Below are 21,259 nucleotides of genomic sequence, written 5' to 3'. Positions count from 1 at the left end.
CGTTCCCTCCACCTCCGACACATATATCCTCTTGGTCAATCTTTCCTCACTCATTCTCTCCATGTGCCCAAACCATTTCAAAACACCCTCTTCTGCTCTCTCAACCACGCTCTTTTTATTTCCACACATCTCTCTTACCCTTACGTTACTTACTCGATCAAACCACCTCACACCACACATTGTCCTCAAACATCTCATTTCCAGCACATCCATCCTCCTGCGCACCACTCCATCCATAGCCCACGCCTCGCAACCATACAACATTGTTGGAACCACTATTCCTTCAAACATACCCATTTTTGCTTTCCGAGATAATGTTCTCGACTTCCACACATTCTTCAAGGCTCCCAGAATTTTCGCCCCCTCCCCCATCCTATGCTCCACTTCCGCTTCCATGGTTCCATCCGCTGCCAGATCCACTCCCAGATATCTAAAACACTTTACTTCCTCCAGTTTTTCTCCATTCAAACTCACCTCCCAATTGACTTGACCCTCAACCCTACTGTACCTAATAACCTTGCTCTTATTCACATTTACTCTTAACTTTCTTCTTTCACACACTTTACCAAACTCAGTCACCAGCTTCTGCAGTTTCTCACATGAATCAGCCACCAGCGCTGTATCATCAGCGAACAACAACTGACTCACTTCCCAAGCTCTCTCATCCCCAGCAGACTTCATACTTGCCCCTCTTTCCAAAACTCTTGCATTCACCTCCCTAACAACCCCATCCATAAACAAATTAAACAACCATGGAGACATCACACACCCCTGACGCAAACCTACATTCACTGAGAACCAATCACTTTCCTCTCTTCCTACACGTACACATGCCTTACATCCTCGATAAAAACTTTTCACTGCTTCTAACAACTTGCCTCCCACACCATATATTCTTAATACCTTCCACAGAGCATCTCTATCAACTCTATCATATGCCTTCTCCAGATCCATAAATGCTACATACAAATCCATTTGCTTTTCTAAGTATTTCTCACATACATTCTTCAAAGCAAACACCTGATTCACACATCCTCTACCACTTCTGAAACCACACTGCTCTTCCCCAATCTGATGCTCTGTACATGCCTTCACCCTCTCAATCAATACCCTCCCATATAATTTACCAGGAATACTCAACAAACTTATACCTCTGTAATTTGAGCACTCACTCTTATCCCCTTTGCCTTTGTACAATGGCACTATGCACGCGTTCCGCCAATCCTCAGGCACCTCACCATGAGTCATACATACATTAAATAACCTTACCAACCAGTCAACAATACAGTCACCCCCTTTTTTAATAAATTCCACTGCAATACCATCCAAACCCGCTGCCTTGCCGGCTTTCATCTTCCGCAAAGCTTTTTAACTTTCTAAAATGGGAAACAGATATATATATACATATATATATATATATATATATATATATATATATATATATATATATATATATATATATATATATATATAACTGGAGGAAGTGAAGTGTTTTAGATATCTGGGAGTGGATTTGGCAGCGGATGGAACCATGGTAGCGGAAGTGAGTCACAGGGTGGGGGAGTGGGCGAAGGTTCTGGGAGCGTTGAAGAATGTGTGGAAGGCGAGAACATTATCTCGGAAAGCAAAAATGGGTATGTCTGAAGGAATAGTGGTTCCAACAATGTTATATGGTTGCGAGGCGTGGGCTATAGATAGGGTTGTTTGGAGGAGGGTGTATGTGTTGGAAATGTTTGAGGACAATATGTGGTGTGAGGTGGTTTGATGGAGTTAGTAATGAAAGGGTAAGAGAGATGTGTGGTAATAAAAAGTGTGGTTGAGACAGCAGAAGGGGGTGTGTTGAAATGGGTCACATGGAGAGAATGAGTGAAGAAAGATTGACAAAGAGGATATTTGTGTCAGAGGTGGAGGGAACGAGAAGTGGGAGACCAAATTGGAGGTGGAAGGATGGAGTGAAAGAGATTCTGAGCGACTGGGGCCTGAACATGCAGGAGGGTGAAAGGCGTGTAGGGAATAGAGTGATTGGAACGAAGTGGTATACCAGGATCGACGTGTTGTCAGTGGATTGAACCAGGGCGTGTGAAGCGCCTGGGGTAAACCATGGAAAGTTTTGTGGGGCCTGGATGTGGAAAGGGAGCTGTGGTTTCGGTGCATTGTACATGACAGCTAGAGACTGAGTTTGAATGAATGTGGCCTTTGTTGTCTTTTCCTAGCGCTACCTCGCGCACATGCGTGGGGAAGGGGTTGTCGTTTCATGTGTGGCGGGGTGGCGACGGGAATGAATAAAAGGAGCAATTGTGAATTATGTACATGTGTATATATGTATATGTCTGTGTATATATGTATATGTCTCTGTATATATATATATATATATATATATATATATATATATATATATATATATATATATATATATATATATATATATATATACATATATATATATATATATATATATATATATATATATATATATATATATATATATATATATATACGTTGAAATGTATAGATTTGTATATGTGCGTGTGTGGACGTGTATGTATATACATGTTTATGTGGGTGGGTTGGGCCATTCTTTCGTCTGTTTCCTTGCGCTGCCTCGCTAACGCGGAAGACAGCGACAAAGTATGATATATATATCGTCTGTAAGACTTGTGTTAACTAAAATGAAGCCTCTAGACAAGGGTTATGGTTTCAGAATTATTCATAGTGGCCAATGGGCAAGGGTCTACGGTTATTATAGGTAGAATTCTGGCATTTGGTTACATGGGTACACACGATGGGTAGAGACTCCCTCCCAACACTTGTGTACCTCGTCCGTCGCTCTGGCTGGAAACGGAACAGCTTGTCATAGGTCGAGCAGAGACGTGTGCGCGAGCCCTCTCTCCTCTTCGAAGCACGGTGGCGTATGACCTGGAGGGCCACTGTGACCCGGGTGGTCTTAAGTTTCTTTGGCGATTGCCAAAAAGAACCAATTCTTGTCGATGTTTGCCTTCGTGGTGTGTGCACCGGCAGGAGTCGCGTAGAGGAAGGTGCACGGAAAACCGCGTCAGGTGTCGGGGGGGGCAGGCAACTTGTGGCCCCGGGAGTGAGGGAGGGAAGGAAGGGAGCGAGAGATGTTGCTCTCCAAAACGGGTGTGGTCATCTGGGTGTATTGATGGCCTGTTGGTTCCTGACGCTGAAGGGGACGTCACCGAGAGAGAGAGAGAGAGAGAGAGAGAGAGAGAGAGAGAGAGAGAGAGAGAGAGAGAGAGTGGTTTCCTCTGCAGTGTTGGAGATGTTATTCAGTGGTGACACATCAAGTGTGTTATTCAGTGGGGGTCTTCTATGGGACTACTGGTATGGTCTGTGGATTATTAGTATTGTGTGGTGTGGTCTGTTAATGACTGGGGACCATTGGGTATGTTATTGACTGGGGACCAATGGGTCTGTTACTCGCTGGTGGCCAGTTGATCAGCTACTCACTGGTGACCAATTGATCTGTCACTGATGACCAATTGATCTGTTACTCGCTGGTGACCAATTGATCTGCTACTCGCTGGTGACCAATTGATCTGCTACTCGCTGGTGACCAATTGATCTGCTACTCGCTGGTGACCAATTGATCTGCTGCTCGCTGGTGACCAATTGATCTGCTACTCGCTGGTGACCAATTGATCTGCTACTCGCTGGTGACCATGTGATCTGTTACTCACTGGTGACCAATTGATCTGCTACTCGCTGGTGACCAGTTGATCCACTATTCTACTGCTCTCCTTCTTGCCTTTTGAGCTTCCACGGTCCAACCTCTTCCTGGGAGAACTCTCCCACATGGTCTTCGATACAGGAGGCCTCACCTGTTCCACATCTGGTGGAGTTAATTAACTGCCCTGCAGGGGATGTGGGGGGTTGGTTGCTCTGGCACCTGAGACGAGTGTGTTTAATGACCTATTTGTACTGTGCTGGGAGGAAGAAGGGGGGGAAGGGGTTGTTTACACTCGTGGGGGTCCACATCTCTTGAACATTCTCTACGTTCTTGGATCATCGTGTTCCATTCGTCCACCACCACTATCATATGAAAGTACTTTTTTCACATCTTAAGTATCGTGCTCAATTCCATGTTATGTTCTCGGGTTGTTCTATCCCTACTTTTTCTCTTAAGATTTGTTCACTGTTTATGCCATCAGTCTGTTTTAAAAACTTAGTGAGCAGGTCACCCCTCACTCTTCTCTCTTTCACGATAGGCAGAGTTAAAGTCACAGTCTCTCCCTCTGACTCGGCTTCCTTAATTCTAGTACAATCTTTGTTGTCCTCGTCTGTACCTTCTCTTTCAGCTCTAGTGTGTTTGAGGTTGTGTTCTTATTTCAGATGTAGAGTCATTTCCTTATCCATGAATCTGAATGTAGTTCTGGTATTTGTTGGAAGACAATTAGTTGACTTAATCATATTCCAAAGTTGGCGATTCTGGACACAGTGTAGGAAAGATACCAGCTCTCAAGTCCTTCTCACTCGCACACATTCCTGCAGCTTTATATCCTGCTAAATGATAATCCTATTTGAGGCTTCATTTATCGGTAAGCTACCCTCATTCTTTTACATTTCCTCGGGTTGAACTTGATCAGCCATTTATTAGGCCAGCTTTGGAGTCTGTCTGGGTCCCCTTGTAAGCTGATGCAGTCTTCCGTGCTTTTCCACTCGCCTCATGAGCTTCGTGTCACCTGCAGGCATATGCAGGTTGGAGTCCACACAAATCAGTATGAGTAGTGGTCCCAGAACAGAACCCTGTGTTATTCCGCTGGTGATGCCTACCCATTTTAAAAAGTTTCTCGGACATGTGCCATTTGTTCCTTTCCACTTAACCTCGTACCCAGTGAAAGACTCTCCTCCTCATTATTCTACCAGGTCATCCAGCTATTTCGTCATCCACCTGCGCAGTAACAGTGTCAAACGCTCTCTGTCAGTCCAGATACAAACCACCCCCCCTACACCCTTCCCCTCTTCCATCTAAGACAGAGCTTACTCTCTCGTAGAAATCTAAGAGGTTAGCTCCACACGACCCCCTCCCCCCCACTGAAAACCAAGCTGCAAACAGAAGCTGATTCAACTTGCATGCCTCCCGCCATCAGCATACCGTAGGACTCGTACATAACAGATGGTGACATCACACATCCTTAATGCGGACCCACTTTCGCTGGGAGCCACTCACCTTCCTCTCTTCCCACTCGCACTCGTGCCTTACTTTCCGATCGAAATTCTTCTTTGACTTTAGTAACTTAACATTTACCCCATATATCTATAGCCCCTTCCTCCAGATTCCGAAATGTTTCGTACAAGTCACTGTCTTTCTTCAAGTATTTGCGTACAGATTCTCAGAACAAATACCTGGAACAAACGCAAACTGTCTTCCCTGAATCTCCCCCACCCTCAATACTAGAACGCTGTCTCCAGCGTTAGCGAGATAGCTCTGGCAACAAAGATTGGCTATATTCGCCCACATCTATGCTCTCTCTAGCTGTCAACTGTAATGCACCGAAACCACAGCTCCCTATCCACATCCAGGCCCCACAGACCTTTCCATGGTTTGTTTACCCAGGACGCTGCACATGCCCTGGTTTAGTCCATTGACAGCACGTCGAATATATATGTTATACTAAAGTGCCGTCTCCCGCGTTAGCGAGGTAGCGCAAGGAAACAGACGAAGAATGGCCCAACCCACCCACATACACATGTATATATATAAACGCCCACACACGCACATAATACTCATATACACTTCAACGCATACATGCACATACACACACAGACATATACACATACAGACATGTACACACCCACACTTGCTGCCTTCAACCATTTCCGTCGCCACCCCGCCACATATGAAATATATGTGAAGTATATGTGAAGCGTCTGGGGTAAACCATGGAAAGTTCTGTGGGGCCTGGATGTGGAAACGGGAGCTGTGGTTTCGGTGCATTATTACATGACAGCTAGAGACTGAGTGTGAACGAATGTGGCCTTTGTTGTCTTTTCCTAGCGCTACCTAGCACACATGAGGGGGGAGGGGGTTGTTATTCCATGTGTGGCGAGGTGGCGATGGGAATAGATAAAGGCAGACAGTCTGAATTATGTACATGTGTATATATGCATATGTCTGTGTGTGTATATATATATGTGTACATTGAGATGTATAGGTATGTATATTTGCGTGTGTGGACGTGTATGTATGTACATGTGTATGTGGGTGAGTTGGGCCATTCTTTCGTCTGTTCCCTTGCGCCACCTCGCAGGCGGGAGACAGTGACAAAGCAAAATAGATAAATATATATATATATATATATATATATATATATATATATATATATATATATATATATATATATATATATATAAAGTGGAGAAAACGAACAGTATCTGTTGAGATTAATCTTACCCACAGTATACACATGAGGACGAATAATTTTGTGTAAACTCGCCAGATATTAATTAACTTCTCGGAGACCTAATTAAGTTTTTGATTAGTTAGAATATAAAGAATATAGTCTGCTGTGTGTTGCGAGCTGGCCAGGCGAAGTTTTGAGAGGTAGCTTGCGGGGGAGGGGGGATATATATGGGATATTTAGGATCTTAGTTGGTTCGATGGTTTTAGGATGGAGGTGGGACAGACGAACCCTTCTGTGACGGTGCTTAAAATGTTTAGGTTAAGCTCCGACGATACCTAAATGGCTCGCTGTCAATCTTAAGTTTTAAGCATTACCAGAGACTGAGCCTTGTCACAGCCACTCGTATGTTGAAGGCAGATGAGTAATGTGAGAGGCATAGTGAGACGTGACAGCCACTCGTATGTTGAAGGCAGATGAGTAATGTGAGAGGCATAGTGAGACGTGACAGCCACTCGTATGTTGAAGGCAGAGGAGTAATGTGAGAGACATAGCGAGACGTCTGCCCTCGCTAATCATCAAGAAGACTGAGAGAGATACTTTCTCTGTCCCTCGAGCTGGAGACCAGGAGATGTGGAGGTACACTCGCCTCAGCTGCAACACAACTTGGAGAGGCTACATTGTGCTCACGACACGCTGGGGTCAGGAGGATGGAAAATATATATATATATATATATATATATATATATATATATATATATATATATATATATATATATATATATACCCTCGATATTAGGACACAGCGGGTCAGTTTTGCTGAGATCATAGCATTATTCATTTTTTGTTTATGATATAAGAGTAATTATTAATCCAATTTAGCTTGGAGGACTGTCATGATTAATTGGGAATATATATATATATATATATATATATATATATATATATATATATATATATATATATATATATATATAAATATTTTTTTTTTCTTTGTCGCTGTCTCCCGCGTTTGCGAGGTAGCGCAAGGAAACAGACGAAAGAAATGGCTCAACCCACCCCCATACACATGTATATACATACGTCCACACACGCAAATATACATACCTACACAGCTTTCCATGGTTTACCCCAGACGCTTCACATGCCCTGATTCAATCCACTGACAGCACGTCAACCCCGGTATACCACATCGCTCCAATTCACTCTATTCCTTGCCCTCCTTTCACCCTCCTGCATGTTCAGGCCCCGATCACACAAAATCTTTTCACTCCATCTTTCCACCTCCAATTTGGTCTCCCTCTTCTCCTCGTTCCCTCCACCTCCGACACATATATCCTCTTGGTCAATCTTTCCTCACTCATTCTCTCCATGTGCCCAAACCATTTCAAAACACCCTCTTCTGCTCTCTCAACCACGCTCTTTTTATTTCCACACATCTCTCTTACCCTTATGTTACTTACTCGATCAAACCACCTCACACCACACATTGTCCTCAAACATCTCATTTCCAGCACATCCATCCTCCTGCGCACCACTCTATCCATAACCCACGCCTCGCAACCATACAACATTGTTGGAACCACTATTCCTTCAAACATACCCATTTTTGCTTTCCGAGATAATGTTCTCGACTTCCACACATTCTTCAAGGCTCCCAGAATTTTCGCCCCCTCCCCCATCCTATGATTCACTTCCGCTTCCATGGTTCCATCCGCTGCCAGATCCACTCCCAGATATCTAAAACGCTTTACTTCCTCCAGTTTTTCTCCATTCAAACTCACCTCCCAATTGACTTGACCCTCAACCCTACTGTACCTAATAACCTTGCTCTTATTCACATTTACTCTTAACTTTCTTCTTTCACACACTTTACCAAACTCAGTCACCAGCTTCTGCAGTTTCTCACATGAATCAGCCACCAACGCTGTATCATCAGCGAACAACAACTGACTCACTTCCCAAGCTCTCTCATCCCCAACAGACTTCATACTTGCCCCTCTTTCCAAAACTCTTGCATTCACCTCCCTAACAACCCCATCCATAAACAAATTAAACAACCATGGAGACATCACACACCTCTGCCGCAAACCTACATTCACTGAGAACCAATCACTTTCCTCTCTTCCTACACGTACACATGCCTTACATCCTCGATAAAAACTTTTCACTGCTTCTAACAACTTTCCTCCCACACCATATATTCTTAATACCTTTCACAGAGCATCTCTATCAACTCTATCATATGCCTTCTCCAGATCCATAAATGCTACATACAAATCCATTTGCTTTTCTAAGTATTTCTCACATACATTCTTCAAAGCAAACACCTGATCCACACATCCTCTACAACTTCTGAAACCACACTGCTCTTCCCCAATATGATGCTCTGTACATGCCTTCACCCGCTCAGTCAATACCCTCCCATATAATTTACCAGGAATACTCAACAAACTTATACCTCTGTAATTTGAGCACTCACTCTTATCCCCTTTGCCTTTGTACAATGGCACTATGCACGCATTCCGCCAATCCTCAGGCACCTCACCATGAGTCATACATACATTAAATAACCTTACCAACCAGTCAACAATACAGTCACCCCCTTTTTTAATAAATTCCACTACAATACCATCCAAACATGCTGCCTTGCCGGCTTTCATCTTCCGCAAAGCTTTCACTACCTCTTCTCTGTTTACCAAATCATTTTCCCTAACCCTCTCACTTTGCACACCACCTCGACCAAAACACCCTATATCTGCCACTCTATCATCAAACACATTCAACAAACCTTCAAAATACTCACTCCATCTCCCTCTCACATCACCACTACATGTTATCACCTCCCCATTGGCGCCCTTCACTGAAGTTCCCATTTGCTCCCTTGTCTTACGCACTTTATTTACCTCCTTCCAGAACATCTTTTTATTCTCCCTAAAATTTTTATGATACTCTCTCACCCCAACTCTCATTTGCCCTTTTTTTCACCTCTTGCACCTTTCTCTTGACCTCCTGTCTCTTTCTTTTATACATCTCCCACTCAATTGCATTTTTCCCCTGCAAAAATCGTCCAAATGCCTCTCTCTTCTCTTTCACTAATACTCTTACTTCTTCATCCCACCACTCACTACCCTTTCTAATCAACCCACCTCCCACTCTTCTCATGCCACAAGCATCTTTTGCGCAATCCATCACTGATTCCCTAAATACATCCCATTCCTCCCCCACTCCCCTTGTTTCCATTGTTCTCACCTTTTTCCATTCTGTACTCAGTCTCTCCTGGTACTTCCTCACACAGGTCTCCTTCTCAAGCTCACTTACTCTCACCACCCTCTTCACCCCAACATTCACTCTTCTTTTCTGAAAACCCATACAGATCTTCACCTTAGCCTCCACAAGATAATGATCAGACATCCCTCCAGTTGCACCTCTCAGCACATTAACATCCAAAAGTCTCTCTTTCGCACGCCTGTCAATTAACACGTAATCCAATAACGCTCTCTGGCCATCTCTCCTACTTACATAAGTATACTTATGTATATCTCTCTTTTTAAACCAGGTATTCCCAATCATCAAGTTTTTTCAGCACATAAATCTACAAGCTCTTCACCATTTCCATTTACAACACTGAACACCCCATGTATACCAATTATTCCCTCAACTGCCACATTACTTATACCTCTGTAATTTGAGCACTCACTCTTATCCCCTTTGCCTTTGTACAATGGCACTATGCACGCATTCCGCCAATCCTCAGGCACCTCACCATGAGTCATACATACATTAAATAACCTTACCAACCAGTCAACAATACAGTCACCCCCTTTTTTAATAAATTCCACTGCAATACCATCCAAACCTGCTGCCTTGCCGGCTTTCATCTTCCGCAAAGCTTTTACTACCTCTTCTCTGTTTACCAAATCATTTTCCCTAACCCTCTCACTTTGCACACCACCTCGACCAAAACACCCTATATCTGCCACTCTATCATCAAACACATTCAACAAACCTTCAAAATACTCACTCCATCTCCTTCTCACATCACCACTACTTGTTATCACCTCCCCATTTGCGCCCTTCACTGAAGTTCCCATTTGCTCCCTTATCTTACGCACTTTATCTACCTCCTTCCAGAACATCTTTTTATTCTCCCTAAAATTTAATGATACTCTCTCACCCCAACTCTCATTTGCCCTTTTTTTCACCTCTTGCACCTTTCTCTTGACCTCCTGTCTCTTTCTTTTATACATCTCCCACTCAATTGCATTTTTTCCCTGCAAAAATCGTCCAAATGCCTCTCTCTTCTCTTTCACTAATACTCTTACTTCTTCATCCCACCACTCACTACCCTTTCTAATCAACCCACCTCCCACTCTTCTCATGCCACAAGCATCTTTTGCGCAATCCATCACTGATTCCCTAAATACATCCCATTCCTTCCCCACTCCCCTTACTTCCATTGTTCTCACCTTTTTCCATTCTGTACTCAGTCTCTCCTGGTACTTCCTCACACAAGTCTCCTTCCCAAGCTCACTTACTCTCACCACCCTCTTCACCCCATTTATTATACTTAATCGTCGTCTCCCGCGTTAGCGAGGTAGCGCAGGGAAACAGACGAGGGATGGCCCAACCCACCCACATACACATGTATATACATAAACGCTCACATACGCACATATACATACATATACATTTCAACGTATACATACATATACATACATGTATACACATGTACATATCCATTCATGCTGTAGCCGCTTTCATCCATTCCCGTCGCCAGATAACACCCTCCGTGTTTACTCATGGTCAGTAACGCTATTCACTACACCACGGAAGCCCGTAGTGTGTGTGTGTGTGTGTGTGTGTGTGTGTGTGTGTGTGTGTGTGTGTGAGAGGTTATCAGTGGCTTTCAAAGGGATCCAGTACTAAGGGCAGCGCATCACACACGGCGTTCTGAGTCCCCCTCTCGTCTCAGGGTCTGGCCAGGTCCGGGAAACGCTTTTCAAAACAAGTGACTGTCACCAAGGAGGCACTCAGCCCTCAGCCAACGATACGGAAGTGGATCTCTCTCTCTCTCTCTCTCTCTCTCTCTCTCTCTCTCTCTCTGGTCCTGACGAGGAGGGTTTCTCTCTCTCTCTCTCTCTCTCTCTCTCTCTCTCTCTCTCTCTCTCTCTCTCTCTCTCTCTCTCTCTCTCTCTGGCGGTCGAGGGATGCAAGTGATTACGGACGTGCGAGGCAGGTCTGTGCACTCCAACCAAGGCAGCCTCCCATGAATGCCCTTACGCGGTTCACAGAGTTACCTTACGATTACCTTGGGGGACATTAGTTACCTTACGATTACCTTGGGGGACATTAGTTACCTTACGATTACCTTGGGGAGGGGCATTTGTGAACCAATATGGCGTCTGTGCGTTGGTACAACTCCGTATTTATATTCTTTATCGTGAAAATCGTCGTCCCAAGGTTAGGAGGTCAACACCACACCATCTCGTCCTACCACTTCGATCTCCCGTTGCTTACCAGACGACCCGAGGGACGACCTCGGGCAGCCCACAGGTGGATGGTCGTTCTGGCGAAGCTCTTTCGTGAATGAACAAGTCCCCCTCCCCCCCCGGGTCGTAACCTGAGCCGGGGTCGTGTGGGCGGGAAACGACCCCGTTTTCTGCACGGTGCGGGGGTCGAAGTCCACGGACCTGCTTCTCCCGTGGCCTGGAAAGGAGGACCAGGGCTCTAGGAGCAGCGGGAAGGTCGTAGAGACGATCGAGGAGCGTTTGCGAAGCGCGCGGGAGGGAGTCGAACTCCTTTACGAACACCATGACTCTCTATTCCCCCGTCATCACTTGAACTTATCCCGAGGGTAAACAGGGGCTTCAGTTCCAGAAGGCATGGCCAGCAAGCAAAGTGAAGCTTGAGTTTTGCTTGACGTGAAGTTCCGTGTCCCCGAGACGGCGCTCGATTTGCTTGACGTAAAAGTTACGATTTTTCCTTCCTCGTCGGTGTGGCGTCTTACGTCGAGGGAGAGAGAGAGAGAGAGAGAGAGAGAGAGAGAGAGAGAGAGAGAGAGAGAAAACTATCTATATCCGACTTGTAAAACATGGACACCACTCCAGCACCAAGCAGCAGTAGCAGTTTCGCAGTACCTTGTGCCACAAGAGAGAGAGAGAGAGAGAGAGAGAGAGAGAGAGAGAGAGAGAGAGAATTAGACATGGGTTTTGGCCACGCCCTGGCTGATGCCTCCCCGTCGTGGGACTTCATAAACACTTCGGGTACGGGCGTCCTGTTACATCAGGTTCCTATTACAGGGCTGGGAGGGGAGGGGCACACCGCCCGCCCGTCCGCGGGTCATCCCGTCTACTTTAACCTCGTTCATTAAGGAAGACTCGAATGTGTTTCCTTTTTTGGTTAACTCGGGCGAAGCCTCTACGTTCTTTGGAAACTTGTGATGGGTCGTCTTGCCCCTTGTTGCCCATAAGGGCTTCTGAAGAAGACGTTATACACACACACACACACACACACACACACACATCGTCGTGCTCAAGTGTCGTACCGTCGTGCTCAGGTGTCGTACCGTCGTGCACAAATGTCGTACCGTCGTGCTCAAGTGTCGCACCGTCGTACTCAGGTGTCGTACCGTCGTGCTCAGGTGTCGTACTGTCGTGCTCAGGTGTCGTACCGTCGTGTTCAATTGTCGTACCGTCGTGCTCAGGGGTCGCACCGTCGTGCTCAGGGGGTCGTACCGTCGTGCTCAAGAGGTCGTATCGTCGTGCTCAAGAGATCGTACCGTCGTGCTCAAGAGATCGTACCGTCGTGCTCAGATGTCGTTCCGTCGTGCTCAGGGATTGTACCGTCGTGCTTAGGTGTCGTACCGTCGTGCTCAGGTGTCGCACCGTCGTGCTCAGGTGTCGTACCGTCGTGCTCGTGTCGAGCCGTCGTGCTCAAAAGGATTAATTACTGACGACTCCGGTACGCTGAGCATCACCTTAATGAAGAATGGTGATGATTAATATGTTCTTAATCATGTTTTAATCTGTACGTTTGATTGGTGGATGATGGATGGTGATTTGAGGTGAGGGATTGAGGGTAAGGGAAGGGGTCAGCAACGGTGATTTGAGGCGAGGGATTGAGGGTAGGGAAGGGGTCATCAACGGTGATTTGAGGCGAGGGATTGAGGGTAGGGAAGGGGTCATCAACGGTGATTTGAGGTGAGGGATTGAGGGTAAGGGAAGGGGTCATCAACGGTGATTTGAGGTGAGGGATTGAGGGTAAGGGAAGGGGTCATCAACGGTGATTTGAGGCGAGGGATTGAGGGTAAGGGAAGGGGTCATCAACGGTGATTTGAGGTGAGGGATTGAGGGTAAGGGAAGGGGTCATCAACGGTGATTTGAGGCGAGGGATTGAGGGTAGGGAAGGGGTCATCAACGGTGATTTGAGGTGAGGGATTGAGGGTAAGGGAAGGGTCATCGACTCGTGGACGTAATCAGGAAGGCAGGAGCCACGTAGCCTCGTCTGATGCTTTTAAGTTCTCTGGCAGGTGATCAGCTGGTGTGTGTAGCCTCTGGTCAGCTGGTGTGTGTAGCCTCTGGTCAGCTGGTGTGTGTAGCCTCTGGTCAGCTGGTGTGTGTAGCCTCTGGTCAGCTGGTGTGTGTAGCCTTTGGTCAGCTGGTGTGTGTAGCCTCTGGTCAGCTGGTGTGTGTAGCCTTTGGTCAGCTGGTGTGTGTAGCCTCTGGTCAGCTGGTGTGTGTAGCCTTTGGTCAGCTGGTCTGTGTAGCCTCTGGTCAGCTGGTGTGTGTAGCCTTTGGTCAGCTGGTGTGTGTAGCCTCTGGGTAGCTGGTGTGTGTAGCCTTTGGTCAGCTGGTGTGTATAGCCTCTGATCAGCTGGTGTGTGTAGCCTCTGGTCAGCTGGTGTGTGTAGCCTCTGGTCAGCTGGTGTGTGTAGCCTTTGGTCAGCTGGTGTGTGTAGCCTCTGGTCAGCTGGTGTGTGTAGCCTCTGGTCAGCTGGTGTGTGTAGCCTTTGGTCAGCTGGTCTGTGTAGCCTCTGGTCAGCTGGTGTGTGTAGCCTTTGGTCAGCTGGTGTGTGTAGCCTCTGGGTAGCTGGTGTGTGTAGCCTTTGGTCAGCTGGTCTGTGTAGCCTCTGGTCAGCTGGTCTGTGTGGCCTTTGGTCAGCTGGTGTGTGTAGCCTCTGGTCAGCTGGTGTGTGTAGCCTTTGGTCAGCTGGTGTGTGTAGCCTCTGGTCAGCTGGTGTGTGTAGCCTTTGGTCAGCTGGTCTGTGTAGCCTCTGGTCAGCTGGTGTGTGTAGCCTTTGGTCAGCTGGTGTGTGTAGCCTCTGGTCAGCTGGTGTGTGTAGCCTCTGGTCAGCTGGTGTGTGTGGCCTTTGGTCAGCTGGTCTGTTTAGACTTTGATAAGCTGGTCTGGTCAACATTATTTCCATCCATTACTGAGTTCTGTTTCTCTTTATGTTAGCTGAGACGGCGCGGCCAGCTAGAACCCTAATCAAGGCCATCCCATATTACATATATATATATATATATATATATATATGTTCTGGAAGGAGGTAAATAAAGTGCGTAAGACAAGGGAGCAAATGGGAACTTCAGTGAAGGGCGCCAATGGGGAGGTGATAACAAGTAGTGGTGATGTGAGAAGGAGATGGAGTGAGTATTTTGAAGGTTTGTTGAATGTGTTTGATGATAGAGTGGCAGATATAGGGTGTTTTGGTCGAGGTGGTGTGCAAAGTGAGAGGGTTGGGGAAAATGATTTGGTAAACAGAGAAGAGGTAGTGAAAGCTTTGCGGAAGATGAAAGCCGGCAAGGCAGCAGGTTTGGATGGTATTGCAGTGGAATTTATTAAAAAAGGGGGTGACTGTATTGTTGACTGGTTGGTAAGGTTATTCAATGTATGTATGACTCATGGTGAGGTGCCTGAGGATTGGCGGAATGCGTGCATAGTGCCATGGTACAAAGGCAAAGGGGATAAGAGTGAGTGCTCAAATTACAGAGGTATAAGTTTGTTGAGTATTCCTGGTAAATTATATGGGAGGGTATTGATTGAGAGGGTGAAGGCATGTACAGAGCATCAGATTGGGGAAGAGCAGTGTGGTTTCAGAAGTGGTAGAGGATGTGTGGATAAGGTGTTTGCTTTGAAGAATGTATGTGAGAAATACTTAGAAAAGCAAATGGATTTGTATGTAGCATTTATGGATCTGGAGAAGGCATATGATAGAGTTGATAGAGATGCTCTGTGGAAGGTATTAAGAATATATGGTGTGGGAGGAAAGTTGTTAGAAGCAGTGAAAAGTTTTAATCGAGGATGTAAGGCATGTGTACGTGTAGGAAGAGAGGAAAGTGATTGGTTCTCAGTGAATGTAGGTTTGCGGCAGGGGTGTGTGATGTCTCCATGGTTGTTTAATTTGTTTATGGATGGGGTTGTTAGGGAGGTAAATGCAAGAGTTTTGGAAAGAGGGGCAAGTATGAAGTCTGCTGGGGATGAGAGAGCTTGGGAAGTGAGTCAGTTGTTGTTCGCTGATGATACAGCGCTGGTGGCTGATTCATGTGAGAAACTGCAGAAGCTGGTGACTGAGTTTGGTAAAGTGAGTGAGTGGAAGAAGAAAGTTAAGAGTAAATGTGAATAAGAGCAAGGTTATTAGGTACAGTAGGGTTGAGGGTCAAGTCAATTGGGAGGTGAGTTTGAATGGAGAAAAACTGGAGGAAGTGAAGTGTTTTAGATATCTGGGAGTAGATCTGGCAGCGGATGGAACCATGGAAGCGGAAGTGGATCATAGGGTGGGGGAGGGGGCGAAAATTCTGGGAGCCTTGAAGAATGTGTGGAAGTCGAGAACATTATCTCGGAAAGCAAAAATGGGTATGTTTGAAGGAATAGTGGTTCCAACAATGTTGTATGGTTGCGAGGCGTGGGCTATGGATAGAGTTGTGCGCAGGAGGATGGATGTGCTGGAAATGAGATGTTTGAGGACAATGTGTGGTGTGAGGTGGTTTGATCGAGTGAGTAACGTAAGGGTAAGAGAGATGTGTGGAAATAAAAAGAGCGTGGTTGAGAGAGCAGAAGAGGGTGTTTTGAAGTGGTTTGGGTACATGGAGAGGATGAGTGAGGAAAGATTGACCAAGAGGATATATGTGTCGGAGGTGGAGGGAACGAGGAGAAGAGGGAGACCAAATTGGAGGTGGAAAGATGGAGTGAAAAAGATTTTGTGTGATCGGGGCCTGAACATGCAGGAGGGTGAAAGGAGGGCAAGGAATAGAGTGAATTGGATCGATGTGGTATACCGGGGTTGACGTGCTGTCAGTGGATTGAATCAGGGCATGTGAAGCGTCTGGGGTAAACCATGGAAAGCTGTGCAGGTATGTATATTTGCGTGTGTGGACGTATGTATATACATGTGTATGGGGGTGGGTTGGGCCATTTCTTTCGTCTGTTTCCTTGCGCTACCTCGCAAACGCGGGAGACAGCGACAAAGTATAATAAAAAAAATAATAATAAAATATATATATATATATATATATATATATATATATATATATATATATATATATATATATATATATTCCCATGAGTCCACGGGGAAAATGAAACACGAAAAGTTCCCAAGTGCACTTTCGTGTAATAATCACATCATCAGGGGAGACACAAGAGAGAAATATAACAGTCAGTTGATATACATCCTAGCTTCGTCTCTTCGATGTACATCAACTGACTGTTATATTTCTCTCTTGTCTCTCCCCTGATGATGTGATTATTACACGAAAGTGCACTTGGGAACTTTTCGTATTTCATTTTCCCCGTGGACTCATAGGAATATACTTGATCACGCGCAAAATTGTGATCCTTTGCAATATATATATATATATATATATATATATATATATATATATATATATATATATATATATATATATATTATATGGTTGTAGTCTACTTAAGATAACAACTTAAAACACTTATGTTACGTTGTTGTATCGATAGAAACAAACCCGCAGCGGAAGACGAACTTATGAGAGAAAACGTGACCTGAAAAATGTCGTGGAAAGGACACGGACCACGAAAATAGAAGACCTTCAGGACCCCCCTCCCCCTTCTCTCTCTCTCTCTCTCTCTCTCTCTCTCTCTCTCTCTCTCTCTCTCTCTCTCTCTCTCTCTCTCTCTCTCTCTCTCTCTCTTCCTTAGTCTGGGTTTATTCTTAAGCTTCGGAGGCGCTCGGGGCCAGCTGTAGCCAAGGGAGGGGGGTCGGTGATTGGGGGGTCAGAGCGGGACGACACGTCGCGAAGATTACCCTCACCTTCTGCCTGTTGTGTCGTTGAGGCCTTAGTGGAGGGGAGACCCACTGAATACGGGGAACCACTGGATACGGGGGACCACTGAAGGAAGAGAGAGAAAAACGAGATGGTGTATGAATGAAAGAAAATGAGAGGCACCACTGGGGCTAGAGGACGCCTGTGAAAGAGGGATTCGCCACTGGGGTTACATTCCACCAGCGAAATAGGTACCCCACTGCTGTAACAACCACTAGGGCTACAGTCCACCAGTGAAAGAGGGATCCCCACTGCTGTAACGACCACTGGGGCTACAGTCCACCAGTTAAAGAGGGATCCCCACTGCTGTAACAACCAGTGGGGCTACAGTCCACTAGTGAAAGAGGGACCCCCACTGCTGTGACTACCACTGGGGCTACAGTCCACCAGTGAAAGAGGGACCCCCACTGCTGTGACTACCACTGGGGCTACAGTCCACCAGTGAAAGAGGGACCCCCACTGCTGTGACTACCACTGGGGCTACAGTCCACCAGTGAAAGAGGGTTCCCCACTGCTGTGACTACCACTGGGGCTACAGTCCACCAGTGAAAGAGGGACCCCCACTGCTGTAACGACCACTGGGGCTACAGTCCACCAGTGAAAGAGGGATCCCCACTGCTGTGACTACCACTGGGGCTACAGTCCACCAGTGAAAGAGGGACCCCCACTGCTGTAACGACCACTGGGGCTACAGTCCACCAGTGAAAGAGGGATCCCCACTGCTGTAACAACCAGTGGGGCTACAGTCCACTAGTGAAAGAGGGATCCCCACTGCTGTAACGACCACTGGGACTGCAGTCCACCAGTGAAAGCAAGACTTCCCACAACAGAGTCCCTCATTCGCAGTGGCACTCACCGCTGGCACTGCCACTAGTCTACCCATGAAATTCGGCCTCACCCCTGGAAATACCACTGGAGTTAGAATCCACCCATGATATTGGAATTCACCACCAAACCGACCTAGGCCAAGGTGAGGGTAAGTGACCAAGGGCGCCTGGCTCACTCCCCCATCGCCAGCCTTCCCTGGACTGTACATGCCTACCACCTGTTGTCACTCGATTCTACCCACTCGCTAACGATCATCCCATATCGTCACGCTAACGATCATCCCATATCGTCACGCTAACGATCGTCCCATATCTAATCACCACTCATTACGAACAGACGTTAGTTTACCAGATGGGTCGTCGTGGTACAAGCCGCTGCTCACATATTGTTACTCTGTGGTTTTCCCTGCAGGAGGAAGACGCCCTTTTGTGACGCCCTCGCAGAGTCGTGAGTGTCTCTGTGACCTCACATGGTGTCATTACAGGGTTATCCACACAAACCACCCGTCTGGGCAGGGCACAAGCCTTCTACTGCCTTTGGAGGAAATAAACCCCGTGTTTCTACGTGGACTAATTACTGGCGTGTTAATGAAGCCTCATTAAGTGTGTGTCAGATGTTGTGTGTGTGTGTGTGTGTGTGTGTGTGTGTGTGTGTCAGATGTTGTCTGGTGTGTGTGTGTGTGTGTCTGTGTGTCAGATGTTGTGTGTGTGTGTGTGTGTGTGTGTGTGTGTGTGTGTGTGTGTGTGTGTGTGTGTGTCAGATGTTGTCTGGTGTGTGTGTGTGTGTGTCTGTGTGTGTGTGTCTGTGTGTCAGATGTTGTGTGTGTGTGTGTGTGTGTGTGTGTGTGTGTGTGTGTGTGTGTAAGATATTGTGTTAATGACTAGAATAACGCAACAGTAATCCCTTTAGCAAGACGCTACAATCCTTCAGCAGGACGGTACAATCCTTCAAGCAGGACGGTACAATCCTTCAGCAGGACGGTACAATCCTTCAAGCAGGACGGTACAATCCTTCAGCAGGACGGTACAATCCTTCAGCAGGACGGTACAATCCTTCAGCAGGACGGTACAATCCTTCAAGCAGGACGGTACAATCCTTCAAGCAGGACGGTACAATCCTTCAAGCAGGACGGTACAATCCTTCAGCAGGACGGTACAATCCTTCAAGCAGGACGGTACAATCCTTCAGCAGGACGGTAAAATCCTTCAAGCAGGACGGTACAATCCTTCAAGCAGGACGGTACAATCCTTCAGCAGGACGGTACAATCCTTCAGCAGGACGGTACAATCCTTCAGCAGGACGGTACAATCCTTCAGCAGGACAGGACGGTACAATCCTTCAGCAGACGGTACAATCCTTCAGCAGGACGGTACAATCCTTCAAGCAGGACGGTACAATCCTTCAAGCAGGACGGTACAATCCTTCAAGCATGACGGTACAATCCTTCAAGCAGGACGGTACAATCCTTCAAGCAGGACGGTACAATCCTTCAGCAGGACGGTAAAATCCTTCAAGCAGGACGGTACAATCCTTCAAGCAGGACGGTACAATCCTTCAAGCAGGACGGTACAATCCTTCAGCAGGACGGTACAATCCTTCAAGCAGGACGGTACAATCTTTCAAGCATGACGGTACAATCCTTCAAGCAGGACGGTACAATCCTTCAGCAGGACGGTACAGTCCTTCAGCAGGACGGTACAATCCTTCAAGCAGGACGGTACAATCCTTCAGCAGGACGGTACAATCCTTCAAGCAGGACGGTACAATCCTTCAAGCATGACGGTACAATCCTTCAAGCAGGACGGTACAATCCTTCAGCAGGACGGTACAATCCTTCAAGCAGGACGGTACAATCCTTCAAGCATGACGGTACAATCCTTCAAGCAGGACGGTACAATCCTTCAGCAGGACGGTACAATCCTTCAGCAGGACGGTACAATCCTTCAGCAGGACGGTACAATCCTTCAAGCAGGACGGTACAATCCTTCAAGCAGGACGGTACAATCCTTCAAGCAGGACGGTACAATCCTTCAGCAGGACGGTACAATCCTTCAGCAGGACGGTACAATCCTTCAAGCAGGACGGTACAATCCTTCAAGCAGGACGGTACAATCCTTCAGCAGGACGGTACAGTCCTTCAGCAGGACGGTACAATCCTTCAGCAGGACGGTACAATCCTTCAAGCAGGACGGTACAATCCTTCAAGCATGACGGTACAATCCTTCAAGCAGGACGGTACAATCCTTCAGCAGGACGGTACAATCCTTCAGCAGGACGGTACAGTCCTTCAGCAGGACGGTACAATCCTTCAAGCAGGACGGTACAATCCTTCAGCAGGACGGTACAATCCTTCAGCAGGACGGTACAATCCTTCAAGCAGGACGATACAATCCTTCAAGCATGACGGTACAATCCTTCAAGCAGGACGGTACAATCCTTCAAGCAGGACGGTACAATCCTTCAGCAGGACGGTACAATCCTTCAGCAGGACGGTACAATCCTTCAGCAGGACGGTACAATCCTTCAGCAGGACGGTACAATCCTTCAAGCAGGACGGTACAATCCTTCAAGCAGGACGGTACAATCCTTCAGCAGGACGGTACAGTCCTTCAGCAGGACGGTACAATCCTTCAGCATGACGGTACAATCCTTCAAGCAGGACGGTACAATCCTTCAAGCAGGACGGTACAATCCTTCAAGCAGGACGGTACAATCCCTGAGCACAATTGTACGTATGATGGCCACCTGGTGCTACCGTCGTGGTCTAGG

At 46.7% G+C, this 21,259-nt stretch overlaps 1 protein-coding gene across 1 annotated transcript in view; it reads left to right on the top strand.

Moving 5' to 3' along the window:
* SLO2 (slowpoke 2) overlaps nt 1-21,259 on the top strand; it is a 1,142,188-nt gene that overhangs the window by 484,483 nt on the left and 636,446 nt on the right.

This window comes from Panulirus ornatus, chromosome 50, assembly GCF_036320965.1.
Source record: "Panulirus ornatus isolate Po-2019 chromosome 50, ASM3632096v1, whole genome shotgun sequence".
NCBI lineage: Eukaryota > Metazoa > Arthropoda > Malacostraca > Decapoda > Palinuridae > Panulirus > Panulirus ornatus.
This window is presented reverse-complemented; position numbering and strand designations above follow the sequence as displayed.